Source organism: Sapajus apella, unplaced genomic scaffold, assembly GCF_009761245.1.
Source record: "Sapajus apella isolate SASKATOON/1434 unplaced genomic scaffold, GSC_monkey_1.0 scaffold63, whole genome shotgun sequence".
Taxonomy (NCBI): Eukaryota; Metazoa; Chordata; class Mammalia; order Primates; family Cebidae; genus Sapajus; species Sapajus apella.
The window spans coordinates 894,836-912,275 of NW_022437003.1; the positions used below are offsets into that span (position 1 = coordinate 894,836).

General features: G+C 42.4%; 1 non-coding gene across 1 annotated transcript; it reads right to left on the bottom strand.

Moving 5' to 3' along the window:
* Positions 1 to 16,727: 16,727 nt before the first annotated feature.
* LOC116529867 lies at positions 16,728 to 16,790 on the bottom strand. Its single transcript, XR_004259714.1, has one exon. It is a non-coding gene; the product is annotated as a U7 small nuclear RNA (small nuclear RNA).
* Between the last annotated feature and the right edge of the window lie 650 nt (positions 16,791 to 17,440).

Sequence of the window (17,440 nt, forward strand, 5' to 3'; positions counted from 1 at the left end):
GAAAACATTTGTGCAGATTTTGTGGAAGATATTAAGGAGTTAAAGGTGCAATCTCTAGTTTGTCCTATAAGATTAAAACTAAGACAAATAACATGACATAAAACATCTAAATAACATTTCCAAAGCAATGGATGACCCATTGTAGGGATGTGACTGAAGCAGACACTGAATTCTAACAAGGTGCCTCAAATTATGTAGATCCTCAATATGTTTGCTGAATGAGAGAAAGACTTATTGAATATAAAGAAAAGGTCAACTCACAATAAAATGATTATGATCATTACTGGTAAAGGGATAAGCTGGAAAAACTTTTTGCAAGTTTCCATTGGGTCCTCCCTCTTCTGTATGTTCTAGCCACACAATCTGAGGCTGGTTTTTATGTTATTTCTTCTTGTCCATTTGCTGAAATTATAGTCTTTTTCCAAGTCTCAATTTAAAGGTTATCTCATCTGGGAGATAGTCCCTAAACTGCTCCAACTAACAAACCATGCAGGATATGCTGATGATTCCCACATCCCTCTCCACATGTCCCTCTCTCCTGTACTACTCTTGGGTTGAGAAGGTCCAGATTAAACTTCCAAAAATCTATTTCGTTTAAATAATTTTTACTATATTGAGTATGTGCTATGTAATACCACAGCGTAAGCTGTGACAATACAAAAATAAATAAGTCATGACCTTACATTTAAGAGCTCATTATCTAGTTTGGAAATTCATGCAAGTACCTACACAGCTCAGAGTGATAAGGGCTAAAATAGAATCAGGGTGTATGCTTGGTAACTAATTTGAGTATTCCCAATGTGAGAATAATTAGTTTGAAACTAAAGCAGATAATAGGGTTCTTGTGAAAAATTAAAGTGAGTGAAGATTGTATTTAAGAATCCCTGCATATCAGAAGGGTCTATAGTTTGAAGTTACTCAGTAAGCTACTGACGTCGTAGCGTTCTTCCTCCTCCCTCATCAGCAGCCCTGTGACCAGCTCCCTATGGAGGAAGGAAGAGACTGTGACTTGCTTCTGCTGGAGGAGAGAAGGGGAAGCCGTTGTGTGGCTGGGATTCTCACACCTGTGTGTTCTCACTTCTCAGGGTTGGGGTTTTGAGGGTGGAGGGCTTGAGTGAGTGAGTCCCATTTTCAGTTCTGAAGATGCTCTGCCAAGAACTTGATCACAGTAATAGCCAGGTCAGGAAATGTATGCAATGTCTGATGTTGCTAAGCTGTTGTACTTTTACTAATTCTACACTCCTGGAACAGGAAATGTGTCCTAAACATTGGAAATCATTTTAGCAAAAATAATTTTGAATTAAATCTATTGTACGTCAGAAAGAAAGCTCAGGTGAGAGGCTGGGCAAAAGTTTGAAAAGGAAGTAAGGGACAATAAAGGGGCTCAGAATGGAAGTCTCAGAGCACTGGGCTTCTGGTCTCAGAAGAGCAAAGAAGACTCAGGGTGGCCGAGAGTCACCTTGGAGATCCCCGCGCTGGAGTGCGGAGCAATTCTCAGCCTCAAGGCTTATCTTTCCTGCAAGTAGGTGAAGAAATAATTCACACAAAGGAAATTAAGAGGACCAGTAAACGTGTGATAAAAACATTGATTCCCTTGTTAGCCAAGAAGAATTTTATGTCCTCCTTTTTCCAAACCCTTAACTGTGGGCTTCATACCTCATCCCTCCGATCTCTGCCTCTGTTGTCACGTGGCACCTCCCTGTGTGTGCCTCTGTTTTCACAAGGTGTTTTTCTCTTCTTCTTCTTTTTTGAGATGGAGTCTCGCTCGGTCACCAGGCTGCAGTGCAGTGGTGGGATCTCGGCTCACTGCAATTCCGCCTCCCAGGTTCAAGTGATTCTCCTGCCTCAGCCTCCCGAGTAACTGGGACTACAGGCATCCACCAAGACGCCCGGCTAATTTTTGTATTTTTAGTAGAGATGGGGTTTCACCATGTTGCCCAGGATGGTCTCGATCTCTTGACCTCATGACCCGCCCGCCTCAGCCTCCCAAAGTACTGGGATTACAGGCATGAGCCACCGCGCCTGGCCCCGTTTTTCTCTTCTTGTAAGGACGTTAGTCATATTGGATAAAGTCTCAACCTAATTGATGTCATTTTCGCTCAATCACCTTGGCCATGACCCTATTTCCAAATAAGGTCACATTCATATCTTTTGGGGATTAGGATGTCAACATATCTTTTTGCAGGGGACACAATTCAAGTCATAAAAGCAAACATCATAGTTTGTCATCATTTTTTTGAAAACCTGATTTTTGATGTCTATATATGATTCCATTTTATGGACTCAGCATAATTATTAAAATATCCATCAAAGTGAAAAAACTAAATGATTATGCTGTTCTGGTGATAGTTTGTAGAAATGTACACATTTTTAGTTTTATACTGTTGGTGTGCACATTAATTGACTCAATTCTCTTACTTCCAATAAGAGATGTAGCTTAAGAACTGGGCTGGCAGATGATGTCTTCTCCATAGGGGTGAGTGAAAGTTCATTTTGCAAACCCTCAAGCTCTGGGCCTCTGATATCTATATAGGAGTTTTATAGTCTTTGGGATAGAAAATAGAGTTAAAAGGCAGCCAAGTAATAAGCAGAGAAAATATTTCCTCTGTCCATTCCATCACTAGCCTCAGAGACCCCAGGCTTGAGAGCAGGATCCCTCTTGTAGGCACTCGTTGCCCTGGGCTGATGGCAAGTCTCTGTGTGCTCCCTTCTCTCCCATTCCATGTGCCGAAGAGTCCAGATCAGTAGCTGCTTTTTACACAACTTGGCTTTTGGAACCCAGCCTGCATCAAGTGAGCATTGGCTATGCAGGTGGACCTTCACAGAGTTTAAACTTTGGGGAATGATGGGCAAGAAACTACAGGGCTATTTTCCTTTATGGCCTGCTGAGTCGCAGGATGGGTTAAAAAGCCCTTGCGAGCTTTGGTGACACTTGAGCCTTGACTGATCTTGAATTTGCTACAGCATATTAAAAAGAGGTGTTAATTTTTCAACTTCTCATGTTAGCTTGTGAGCTCCTCAAGGGCTAGAACTGTCCTGTATTTGTTTTTATATCCATGTTCATATACTCAGCATTTAGGACTATGATCTACATATATTGGTAGAACTGAACAGAAACGTTTGTATTGAGGCTTCGGGAATATTGCTGTGACACTCCTGTTTATTTTTATTTTTATTTTTATTTTTATGGTTATTTTTATTTGAGATGGAGTCTTGCTCTGTTGCCAGGCTGGAGTGCAGTGGTGCAATCTTGGCTCACTGCAACCTCCCCTTCCTGGGTTCAAGCAATTCTTCCGCCTCAGCCTCCAGAGTAGCTGGGACCACAGGCATGTGTCACCACGCCCGGCTAATTTTTGTATTTTTAGTAGAGACGGGGTTTCACCATGTTGGCCAGGATGGTCTTGATCTTTTGACCTCGTGATCCGCCCACCTCGGCCTCCCAAAGTGCTGAGATTACAGGCCTGAGCCACCGTGCCTGGCCACTCCTATTTTTTAGACAGTTCATCTGGGGACCACTGGAAGGGGCTACCCAGGTTTCCTTTTACCTAGGTAATACTCAAGGCCAATTTTCCCTCCCTTCTTGTATCCCACCCTTCTTGTATCTCACTCATCAGGCTTTCTGTATTCCTGCTGTGCATTCTGCCCCTGAGGGTCTCTGGTGCCCTTAAAATAGGCCAATGAGCGCCTGATGCCACATCCAAGCTGTGCTATCCCTGGATGTGTCCCAAAGGGAGAGGCAGCCTCCACTGAGGGAAAGGGGGAGGCAGCCTCCACTGAGCAGGGCAGGCCACCCCTATGCCAGCTCACCAGAAGTTTGGCACATGGGCGGGGAGTATACCACATTGTTCTTTTCTCTCTTCTGGAAAGACACAAAGTACACACATGATTTTGTTTGGGGAAACACTCAATTTTCCTATTCTTTTGGGTGGGGGCTGGTGTGGAGTTGGGCCTTCTTCTTTGTCTCCTGGGCCCCTCAGTGACGTTGCTTAAGATCTGTGTCAGGTAGTTCTACTGAGAAAGATGGCACAGCCCAGGCTGTGACCCTCTGGTGTAGCCTCATCAGAGGATTTTGGCAGCATTGTCGATGGGAAAGCACAGCTGAGTTCTAGTGATGAGTTCTAGTGGTTGGGGGTGCTCTGTTAACAACGGGATATGAATAGTTTCAGGTGGGAGATCAGTGATAACAGAAAAGTGATTTCTTTTTATTTCTTCAGTGTTTATAGAGTCTGAGCAAAATTGCCAAAGGAGGCATCTTCAGTTTGCGGGAATAACACCTTGGTGTCATGTTGGAATAGAGACTCATGATTCATAAATGTAATTGGGACACAAAAACACAGCAAGCTGTGGCATAACTCATTTTTTACAATAATCAAGCAGCAAAACATCACTACTTGGGGGGCTGAATGATGAAACAGCATGCTTCCAGTTAGAATGCCGTTTTCTGTAGGATCCTCAATTGTGCCCAGGTGTGTGAAGCCATATTACAAAGGCTGCCCATATGGGAGAAAGATCTGGGGTGACTTCAGCCTTTGGTTTGGGTGTGAAGATTGTCTTAATGATTTTCCAAATGGACAATAAGATAGTTTGAGAATCCCACTCTCCAGAGAGCTTCTCAAAACCACCTCTTTTTCTATTATCAGAATATTAAACCATGTCTGCTCAGGACCCAGACTCCTTTCTCTTCTTAAACACACCTGCAGACATGAACACATGCATGTGCATGCATTTACAAACATACATCTTTGCTTAATGTATTCTCTGAAGATTTTCTGTAGCCATACTTGTTAAGATTAGCCTACCATGTTGTAATTAGAAATGAATAGCAAACTATTGAGTCCTCACCAGGTGTGAGATGCACTGCTAAGCCCTTTACCTACATTATCTTATTTAACCCTTCATATCTCTGCTAGATAGCAACGATGAGCAACCCTACTTTATAGGAAAGGAACTGGTGGCTCAGAGATGTTGTACGGTTTGCCCCAGTCCCTGAAAGTAGTAAGGGGCAGAACAAAGATGTTAGGTCAAGTCTGTAAACCATTCCACCACGTTCTGATGCAAGACACATCTCAGGAGTGTGGGGGAGCTGCAACTCACAGAAATCTCAGTGCCCCAGGGACTCTCCTGGACTGCATTGTTGGCATCTGCCAACTCTGGTTAGTTTCTGCTGACGAGGCCCCTGTTCGAGCTGCCGTTGTTTCTGCCCTGGAGAATGTGGCTTTCACTACTCTAGGAGATGGGGCTGAGTCCACTGTACATACGGCTTTTATTCTTGACATCTTGTCTCATATGGTCACCTGCTGCCTGCCTGTCTCCTGGCAGTGATGGTATTGAGTAGAAACAGGCCTCATCTAGCTAGGGCAAATTGGCTTACATTCACTCACTCACCAAATACATATTGAGCACTTTTTCTTTTTGATAATGCATTGGGGCCGGAGTATTGTGGGGAAATTGATCAGATTTAATCTCGGCCCTTGTAGGGGTGGCAGACGTTATTCATTAAAATTATCTGACCTTTTCCTGATCACAATATAAAGATAATAATCTCAAGAAATTGTTGAGGGTATATATTAAATGAGAGACTATGAAAGTACTATATAAACTCTGAAGTGCAAGGTGAATAACTATTGCTGTCATTTCTATCTTAATGGGCTACTGGCATAGGGCCTTGCCTCAACACCCAGAATTCCTGCTAAGGATCTGTCCTTGCTGAGTGTTTACATTAGCCCTTCTGAAATTAACATTCAAACAGCATTGGAGTTCCTACTGTGCTCAGATACATAATCTATTTACTCTCTGAAAGTCTAGTGAATCAGAGACTGTTATTTAGGGCATGGTTTCACAACTGCTTGCTTTGCTCTAAAATAAAAATGACGCCGGGCGCGGTGGCTCCAGCCTGTAATCCCAGCACTTTGGGAGGCCGAGGCGGGTGGATCACGAGGTCAAGAGATCGAGACCATCCTGGTCAACACAGTGAAACCCCGTCTCTACTAAAAATACAAAAACTTAGCTGGGCATGGTGGTGCGTGCCTGTAATCCCAGCTGCTCAGGAGGTTGAGGCAGGAGAATTGCCTGAACCCAGGAGGCGGAGGTTGCGGTGAGCCGAGATCGCGCCATTGCACTCCAGCCTGGGTAACAAGAGCAAAACTCTGTCCCCCCCCAAAAAAAATAAAAAAATAAATAAAAAATAAATAAATAAATAAATAAATAAAAAATAAAAATGGCAATATTTGATATATATTCTGTCTTTTTTTTTTTCTTTCTTTTTTTTTTTGCACCTTAGGTTCTGGGGTACCGTGCAGATTATGCAGGACTGTTGCATATGTACATACATGGCAAGGTGGTTTGCTGCCTCCATCCCCGTCACCTGTATCTGGCATTTCTCCCCATGTTATCCCTCCCCCACTTCCCAACACCCCACTGTCCGTCTCCTAGCCTTTCCCCAACAGACCCCCGTGTGTGATGCTCCCCTCCTTGTGTCCATGTGTTCTCACTGTTCATCACTTGCCTATGAGTGAGAACATGTCGTGTTTGATTTCTGTTCTTGTGTCAGTTTGCTGAGAATGATGGTTTCCAGATGCATCCATGTCCCTACAAAGGACACGAACTCATAGTTTTTTGTGGCTTTTTTTCATGTTGTTACTAATTATGGACAACTTTCTACATATAGCCCTTTCTTTGCTGCTTTAAGATCACATTATTGTTTTTAACAATTGCATTGTATTTTATTATGTGATTTAACATAATATATTTAATCAATGCCCTATTCATGGGCATTTATATTGCTTCTGATTGTTCACCACTGTCAACAGTAATGAAAATTCTTGTATATGTACCTATGTCAATTTGTGTATTTCCGTGGTATAAAAGTTGGGTTGTAGGTGCCTGGCTAGCTCTGTTGGTAGAACATGAGACTCTTAAAAGTGGAATTGTAGGTTGAAAGGTATGAGGGTTTATATTGAGTGTCAATTTGATTGGATTCAAGGTTGCAAAGTATTTTTCCTGGGTGTGTCTGTGAGGGTGTTGCCAAAGGAGATTAACGTTTGAGTCAGTGGACTGGCAGAAGCAGAGCCACCCTCAGTCTGGGTGCACACCATCTAATCAGCAGCCAGCATGGGTAGGATAAAGCAGGCAGAAAAATGTGGAAAGACTAGACTTGCTGAGTCTTCTGGCCTTCATTTTTCTCCCGTGCTGGATGCTTCCTGCCCTCGAATGTCAGACTCCAAGTTCTTCAGATTTTGAACTCTTGGACTGACACCAGTGGTTTCCCAGGGACTCTCTGGCCTTTGGCCCCAGACTGAAGGCTGCACTGTTGGCTTCCCTACTTTTGAGGTTTTGGGACTCTGACTGATCCACAACTGGCTTTCTTGCTCCTCAGCTTGCAGATGGTCTATCGTGGGACTTTTCACCTTGTGATCCTGTGAGCCAATTTTCCTTAATAAACTCCTTTTCATATATACACATCTGTCCTGTTAGCTCTGTCCCTCTAGGGAACCCTGACTGATATAAAGAGCATTTATGTTTTATATTTTGATAAATGCTGTCAAACTGTCTTCTAAAAATTTGTTCCAATGACTGGGTGAAGTGGCTCACCCCTGTAATCCCAGCACTTTGGGAGGCTGAGGCGGGTGGATCACGATGTCAAGAGGTTGAGACCATCCTGGCCAACATGGTGAAACCCCATCTCTACTAAAAATACAAATATTAGCTGGGCGTGGTGGCACGTGCCTGTAGTCCCAGCTGCTTGGAAGGCTGAGGCAGGATAATTGCTTGAACCTGGAGACGTAGGTTGCAGTGCACCGAGATTGTGCCACTGCATTCCAGCCTGGGGACACAGCGAGACTCCATCTCAAAAAAGAATTGTTTCAATTTATATTACTTTACTGTGTGAGTACCATTCATTCTTGCCAATACAGCTATTAATAATCTTTAAAAGCATTTGACAAACTTATAGACGAAATTCATACTATGTTATTTAATTTGTATTTTTTAAATTCTTGGTGAGACTGAGTGGGTTTTTTGGCTTTTAAGCTTCTTTTATAAATTGCTGTTTCCTATCTTTCAGCTATTTATCTGTGGATTGTTAATATTTGTCTTCATTGAATTGTTAGGAGGTATGTAATCAATGTATAAAACAAAGCAAGAGTCATTGAGAAAGCAGAACATGCTTCTTGGTGCTTTATCCCGAGTAGAGGTAAAGACAGACAATACCGCTTGCATGAACCCTTATGACACTTCTTCTGTCTAGCAGGCTTTGTGCTAGGGGCTGGAGGTAGATCTGTGAACCAGACAAGCGCAGTGCCTGACCTCCCAGAACTCACAGGGCAGTGTGGCGTGGCTGCCAGATGAGCCAATAGTGGTGACAGACTGAGGGTGTAGTAAGAGTGGTGGCAGATGTTGGCCAGAGATGTGAGCCCTACATTCCTGCCTTGGAGTCAGGACAAACTTCCCACAATAAACTTCATCCGACCTGGAGGAGTGAATCAGACTTAATTAGTAGAAGGTACAAGGGGATCACTGTCCCAGCCAGAAGGACCAGCAGATGTGAAGGGCCAGTGATGGGAGAGAGTTTGTTTCTCCGGAGTTCAGTATTGAGTTCAGATACTCAGTACTAACCATCATACCCTTCAACCCACATCCCCACTTTTAAGAGTCGCATGCTCTACCAACTGAGCTAGGCAGGCAGCTACAACTCCACTTTTATATCACGGAAATACTAAAATTGCTGGAGGAGGAGGGTGTGAGAGGTTGTAGTGAGGACAGTGAGGAGGGAGGAAGCCAATGAGGAAGAGAGAGGCAAACTACGCTGGGCCTTCTAAATTATATTATGGAATTTGTCGTTCATCTTAAGGGCAATGGGAAGCTATTGTATGGTTTTAAACAGAGCAACAACATAATCAGACGTGTTAGAAATATCACTCTGGGATGCTAGTTGGGAAGGGGTGAGGCTGGAGGCAGGGACTCCCTGGGAGGAATAGGGGGGCCAGAGCTAGGGATCACTAGCCAGATGGAGAAAAGTGGTGGCTTTGAGAGATGGTGAGGTACCTTAGATTCTTGCCTAACTTCCTCAGCAATGGCGCGTTGGCCAGATGATTCAGAAGGACATGAAAACGTTGGGAATCTAAATGACTTCTTTCAGCCTCCTGTGGTATCATTTCTGAGCTCTGAATCAGTAATTTAGAGCAGAGCAAGACTTAATAAAGTCACTAGGATGAATTCCAGGGTGTATCTGACTGTGTGAGAGTTTCTTAACATGCTGGCAGCACGCTAATTGCCAAGCTCCTACTTTTCTGAGCAGCGTGATGCTTAAGACCAAAAGGATTTATTCTTATGAAACAACCTACAAGTGTTTAAACATCATCAGTTCTTTCATAAGTCTTTCACCCATTAGTTCATTATTCTCTGTGCAAAAGGGGCAAATAGGACTCCATGTAGTCAGGTGATATTCTTCGACGTTCCTGGTCTATAATATGGCTGCTGTTTCTGGGCTCCTTGGACATTTGTGTTTGCTAATGCTGCCTAATTTTGATTTTTCTGATCATCAAATTGTCTATTAAACTACTACTGTGCCTTCAGTCAGAGCTGTTATACTGTATTTTCCTCTGTGGTTTCCAAAGCTGAAGGGTAGTCACACAGTTAGAACTCATTACATGGGGATGAATTCAACCCATTCAACTGGCAGGGGCTTCCTCTGGAGAGCTGGTGTCCCATGGAATGGAAAAAAAAAAAACCGACAAAAGATGACTCTTTGTTGTCTGCCTGCAGTTTAATCAAGAAAGTTGGTAGACTACAGTGTTGAAACCTGCCTGAGTGCAGAGCTGAGAGACCATTAACAACTCTGGAGGGGGCTGTCAGCTGCAGACATGGGCAGGGTCTTCTCTTCCCAGCAGCCGGAAGCCACAGGCTGACATCTGCTCACTCACATGAGTGGGGGCTCCACACCAGGGCAGGGTCTCCTCTTCCTAGCAGCTGGCAGCCACAGGTTGACATGTGGTCACCCACGTAGGTGGCGGCTCCACACCAGGACAGGGTCTTCTCTTCCCAGCATCCAGCAGCCACAGGCTGACATTTGCTCACCCACGTGGGTGGGGGCTCCACACCAGGGCAGAGAGCATTCCAACTGCTGTCTTTATGAGCAGCAATCAAGGTCCCCAAGTGCCATCTGGAGAAAGCTGCCCCGCTGGCTCTTGGATGATCTATTGGGATTACTGCCTCTCTCTTTCTTTCTCCTGCTTCTGCTGAACCCCTGGTTATGGAAGTGCAGCTTATCTGTCTTTGGCTCCCTGAAATTTGGTCCAACTTGACTGTAATTACTTTCTGGACAAAGCACCTTACTTGCCTATTTGGAAAGAGTTTCTTCCTTATTCCTTACTCATTAGTGCCCACCTTCTAGATTCTAGATCTGGTATGCGTATGGCCGCAGACCTGCTGACCAAATGCTTTGCTCACAGCCAAGTTTATTCTCCGCTAGGTTTATGTCTGGCTGACACTGGGAGTTTTGACTCTTCTGGTCAGCCTCATTTTTTTGTTGTTGTTGTCTAACACATTTAAAGATAAAACATGGAAGAAAGTAATATACTTTGACTGTGTAATGCAGATTCTGCTGAGATCGCCTTGGCTTTTGAAAGTCAAATGGAATTCACTTGAACCTTTATTCCTCTGGCAATGAGGTACATTTACCTGAAAGTCTCTGTGGGGGACTTTTAGGTAAATGTGGTGGTGAGATGGGCTGTTTTCCTTCATTAGCTCTGTTTCTCTGTTTCTACTGAGTACATTCAGTTTATTGGGATTATTTTAGCCTGAGTACTGGGCGTGTGTTGCTCTTTTCCTTATTACAGTATTCCATTCTAGAAACCACCTGGTATGTTCCTACTCTCAAGAATAGTATCTGCACAGGGTTGAGAGGGGCCTGACTTTCATTGAAGGCTCCAAGTTACAGGGGGAATTTATATTACAACATTGCAAATCATTTAAATCAAATAAAAATAACTGAATTTAAAAAGTCCTTAGAGGAGACTATTACAGGAATTCCTCATTGCTATTCTTCCCTCCCCAAACTCTTCTACTGACTGCTTTAGTTTTTGGGCTTACAGCCAATTTCCGTTAACAGATAGACAGTTCTGTTGCTGTTAGTTTTTCTGCCTTTGGGGCTTACCTTCCATATGCAATCCATATGCAAAGAATCCAGTCAGGGTCTTCTGTAAGACCTGCAATCTTCTGTAAGACTGGAATCTGCTGGTGCTGGCTTGAAGAATTGGTTGTTAGATGTTCAGGAATCTAGGGCCTATTGGAAGCTTCAAACTGGCCATAGTTGGGAGTATTTACACCACAGAAATTGGCAAATGCTACAGATTAGTTTGTGTATGTGTGTGTGTGTGTACGTACATACGCACACGTTCTTTGGAGAGCCAGTTTAGCAGCAGACTTCACAAAGCTGACTGTGTGGAAAAACATCCCTTCATTCCATTGGAGTCCGAAATGGCTGCTGTGAATTGCCACATTTTAATCTTCATCACACAGGCAGAAGTAAAACATGTTTATGATGGAAGCTACTGCTGAGCTCAGCTAAACTCTATCAAGAATGTGCTGGGATTTTAGATCTGGACATTAACTGGGCTGTTGGTGGTGTGAGGACAAACCAAGCCTAGTTTTCCTTCTAAATCTCCATCTGTGCAGAGATAATATGATGCTCAGGATGGAGGAGAGGAGAGGATCTTTAAGAAGACATTTGTGAGCTTAGGGATTTAGCCACATCCTGTTTCTGTGGGAGAATGAAGATAAAAGCCAGAAAGGGTGGAACCAGAGAAGATGAGGGTTGACTAAAAGACTAAGGGACCATCTTTATTAGCTGAGTTAGTGAAAATCAGGCACAAAATAGATCAAGATGCAATTTTACAGAGATTTGTCTTGTGAATTGTTATTTAACAAATGGGGATGGGAGGTCAAGTAGAATAAGGGAGGTGATGTAGAGAGCTGATTTGATACGTAACTCTGCACGCTCCTACTTTACTTATTAGTCCACTTGTTCGAGATTTTCTTCCTTCGCCTCAGATGAGGGTAATGGAGGTCATGTTTTCTTTTTGTTTGGCCCATGCTAAATAATTCATTAGTGTTTCCAAATGAGACTTAATTGTATCATTTCTTCATGATAAATCACTGAGGAGAAAATTGCTTTAATAGAAAACCCAATTAAAACACACTGCCAGTAGCTGCGGGCCCATTCAATGGAAGATTAACATGGCTTGGCCTTTGACTCTCACTTAATGAATGTCAACCATTGCCCCATTGACTCCAGCATTTGTGAAACCTCAGTATGGGAGTGGAATATAGTTTCGTTATGGAGAGTATGTGGAGGGAACTGAGTGAGACCGTGAACGGGGATACTGGGACTGGTTCTGGTGCTTCCAGTGTCTAGGCCAGAGTTTTCTCCTTTTCTGGAAACGGAGAGTTAATCTGGTGTGAGCTGTCACAGCAACTCTGAAGGGGTTGATATGATGAATCTGTTTACACTGAATCTGGGCACACGTTATGCCCCAGAAATTTAGATTCCTGATATCTGCACTAGAGAAAGATTCATACATGGTCAAGGAGATAGGCCATCTCTAAGCACCCTTCAGACTAATGCCAAGGGAAGGCAGGAAACTGTAGACAGTGAAGCCAGGTAGATTCATAACTTACCATCTCTTAGGTTCAGCTTTCTTATCTATAAAATGGGAATAGTAATAATACATGGAGACTTGTTTTCAGTTTCAGATGAAAGAAATGCCTATAATGCACTTTGCATAATGTCTGATGCACACATTTTCAATAAACAGCAAGTAACAGTTTTGGTTTAAAATTAAATTTTACTTCAACAAAAATACAGTATCCCTGTTAAAAATGGAAATATTACAGATTGATAAGCCCAAAGTGCCCCTCAATCATTTATTCTCCTCATTTTCATTCTTAGTCCTCTACCCCTCCATTGAGAGGTAATTACTCTTGCCATTTTTTGGCGTATCTTTCCTGATCTTTTGCTATACATAGACATGGTTTTTTTTTCTCTCTAGAGGTAATGTATAGTATTCTAGAACTTTATTTTCTTCAATTGGTATGTTTTTGAGATCAACCCAGGCTAATAGTTGTAGATAACTTATTATCTTTAACTACTGCAGAGTCCTCTAACATACAATATGCATTATATTTTTAAAAACATTTATCTATTGAACATTTTAGTTAATCCTACTTTTTACTTGCACAAACAATGCTGCAACAAACAACTTTGTAGCTCATTTGTGCAAGAATTTCTCGAGGGAAGCCATCAAGAAGTAGATGCACAGGATCAAAGGGGTACACATTTTTAGCTTTGACTTGTTCTGTACTATGACCACCAAAGTGGCATTCCAGTTTACATTTCAACCAACAGCAGCTGAGAGTAGTATTTTCTTTATACTCTTGTCAAATTTCTCAGGACTTTTTAAATGTCCAATAATCTTGTGTGTGAAAAAAGAAAAGGTATATCATGTGTGGTTTTAACATGCTAATGATCAGTAAGGTTGAGTCTCCTTTTACATGTTTATTGGCCATTTATATTTCCAATTGTGAATTGCCTGGAAATATATATTGCCTGTTTTTCTGCCAGTTTGATGTTTTCTTATTGATACGGGATACTAATTATTTGTTCTCTATAATGCAAATATTTTCTATTTTTGTTTGTGTTTTAACTCTGCTTGTGGTATCTTTTGACAAATATAAATTTGAAATTGTGAGGTAGCTAAATTTATTATTCTTTTAGAGATTTTTAAAGATTTTTTGGTGTGTTTTGCATCTTGTTTGAGGAGAACTTTTCCCATGCTCAAAGTCATAGATACAGTCTCCGGTATTTTGTTTTAATGCTTTTTAGATGTGCTTTTAATATTTGTCTTTAATGTTTGTGGAATCTTTATATTAACAAATTTTCTTTTGTTTCAAAAGGAAGTCTATTATTCCCAGTATCACTTACTTACTAATCTGTTCTTTCTTCATAAAGTGTTACCTTTATTGAATATTAAGTTTCTGCATAAACATGGATCTGTTTCAGTTTTGGATTATTTTCAAATAACCTATTTACTCCAACACTGATGCCATATAATATAGCTTTAATATATCTTGACACCTAGGAGGGCTGGTCCCAGTTCTGTTCTTTCATAAATTTTATTAGCTATTCTTGCCCGTTTGCTCTTCCAAATAAGTTCTAGAATCAATTTGAATGTTCCATGAAGAAACTCATCAGACTTTGACTGAAATTGTATTGACTGCATAGATTTATTGTGGGAAAAGTGATGATGATAAAGATGGTATTGAAAAGGATGACGAGAAATGGACTTTTTACTTCTGTTGGAGTGTTTTCTAGAGTTCCAGATGGGATCCGTTGGGACAAGTGAAGGTGATGGTGATGATAATGAGCTCTCTTCCCTTTTACTATTTCTCCCTTTTCTTGGATTAAGTCTCCTTGAACACAACGTTGATGAGATCTGAAGAAACTTGATTAAGGCATTTAAACACCGCTTAAAAGTAGGGTAATGATGTGTTACCTACTCCTCTCATAATGACATTTGGCTCACTCACACACTTCGTGAGGATCGTCTGCAGCTCCGGAACCCCGGCTTCATTTCCAGATCTCACACTGACTGTCAGGCAGTGAGACCATTACATTTGGAAGGGGTCCTACATATGGGACCCCTTCCAAATGTAATGGTTCTCACATGAAAGCAGTTATTCTTCTAGCACTTGTTGTTTGCGAACACATATAATGAGAAAAAAGGCTACTGTGAATAAAGTCATGCTTAAATGAGAATTCAATCATTCACGAAAGCATGAGCGTATATGTATGAGATGTGTTACTGTCAGCTATAGACAGTACTGAGGGAAAAGATCATGGGTGACCATCAAGCAGGCCATCCAGAGGAAAAGCTTTGTATCTGAGGAATTTAGAAGTAATTAGACTTCCCTCTTATCTAAAGACAGCATCTAATACCAAGTTTCTTTTCCCCAAATTTATAAGTAGCTAGAATTTTGATACATCTCCAGATTGCCTGCATGTCAAAACTCATCGTGCAATCCTTGCTAATATGAAGGCACCAAAATGTCTACAAATGTAATCCTTGATCATGACCTACATGGCTAATATGGTCCAAATTACCCTTCGGCTCCCACTTAAGGGTCCATGAACTCTTCTAAGGAAAGCCCACTGTGGCATACTCAGTCCTGTCTTGCTGAGGCACCCCCCTGCATTCTCCTGCAGCATTCTTTCTATGTAATAAAACATACCTTTTCAAACCTATACTGTTGTTGGCAAATTCTCACTACTGTACGACCCGCAAGCCAACCATTTTCTGATGCTGGGGCTCTGACACCCTGCCTGGCACTCCTTGATGTCTACGAGGATTGGAAAACCTGTGCTGACAGTTAAGGAGCTAGTCTCCCAGGGCTTTCTGCAAGCCTCTCAAATGGACAAACTTGAAGACAGAGGCCTGGCTCATGTAGTCCCATTTTTTGTCACATCTTTTTTTTTTTTTTTTTTTTGAGATGGAGGCTCTGTTGCCTGGGTTCAAGCAATTCTCCTGCCTCAGCCTCCCGAGTAGCTGGAATTACAGGAACCTGCCACCATGCCCAGCTAATTTTTGTATTTTTAGTAGACTCGGGGTTTCACCTTCTTGGTCAGGCTGGTCTTGAACTCCTGACCTCATGATCTGCTCACCTCTGCCACCCAAAGTGCTGGGATTACAGGCGTGAGCCACCGCACCTGGCTGTCACATCGTTTTACATTCCTGAGAGGTTTTTTAAACTAAAACCTATACTCAAAATTCTCTAAGCCAGTAACTTGTAAGTAGTTCACTTTTCACAAAGTTGTGCCTATATTCTTTTCTTTTGTATGTGCTGTAAGTACCCAGGACATTAAGAAAACCATGTTAGCCTTTTAATGAAATGGACGAGTCATCAGGAGATAAAGCAGCCTTCACGTGTGCACTGAATTCTGATTACGCAAAATAAAGGTAATAATAGTTCCCACTTCGCAGGGTTATGGTGAAGAACAAATGAGCTAATGCCCAGGAAGCAATCTGTAAACCGTAGAGCATTATACAAATGTTATTTTGCTACTCAGCACTGTAGAAAGTTATAAATGAAACAGCAGTCTTGGTTCCTGCCCTTGAGACACTTAAAACCAGCTGGAGGCGCAGATCCAGGTGGAACAATTAAGAAGAAACTGCAGGATAACCTGGAAGCAAACTCCTGCAAATGTAAGGAAGATTGTAGCCCTAAGTGCTAATAGATCACTGAAAGTTGCTGTAGCCAGAACCATCACTAGCACCCCGCACAGGTCCAGCAACCCATTATCCTCCAGCCCTGTTGCCTCCAAAGGTAGGGAAGCTTGTCTGTGGCCGTAGAACCCCAGTGCTTCACTGCTGCCCCTTCTCCCCTGCCTTTGAGAAGCTCTCTAGGAGAACTTTTCAGATGGAGCCTCCCAGTTCCTACGGCTTCTCTCTTTCTAATAGCTCCTTCGCTTCTGCGGCCTTTTCCTCTTCCCACATGGCAGTATTAAATCCGTTCTGCTGGCGCCCTGGGAATTGTGATCTGTGGTGAGTACAATTGAGTCTACTGATGAAAACAATGTTGTGAGGAATGTACAGCAGGCTCTCTGTCCTTGGCTCCAGGTCAGAGCCCTGTGTTTTGATCACTTCATTTATTACGTTGACATTTTGTCTTTTTTTGGGGGCTTTCCGGCAAAAACCGGAAAGCCTGCTAGACAAAATTCTAAAAGAGCTGTAACACTATGCTGACATTTTGAAAGAGTGAGCACATATACCTACTGTTCTTTCATCTAAGACAGTCTGGGGCTGCTGGGAGGTATTCACAGGTAATTAATTTGTCAGGAGAGGAGAGGCAATCTTGCCAAATACAAGCAAAAAATATATATTTTTTATCCCACCAAATTCACACCTCATCTGGAAGCTGATTAATTCTACAGATGACTATGAATAACATAAAAGGAGAGGGTGGGGCAGATAGATCTGCAAATGGATGAGGCTTTTACTGCTAACTTGATGTATGCATACTTTTTGCCTCTTTGAGGGCTATAGTTTCCCCTTGTAAATGAATCCCTTGTGGCTATTACATCAATCTCCAGGATAGATGTTCGTCTGCTTCATGTGGTCCATGTGTGGGTGAGAAGGGAGGGCTTGCTTTCTCTCTTTCTCTCTGGCCTGCCTCCCTCCTTCCCTCCCTCCCTCCCTCCCTTCTTTCCTTCCTTCTTTTCTTCCTTCCTTCCTTCCTTCCTTCCTTCCTTCCTTCCTTCCTTCCTTTCCTTCTTCCCCCTCCCCCTCCCCCTCCCTTTCCTGTCTCCTTCCTTCCCCTTCCTTCTTTCCTCCCTCCCTCCTTCTTTCTGAGAAATATATGCTTCAGATTCACTGTAAATTAAAGATAC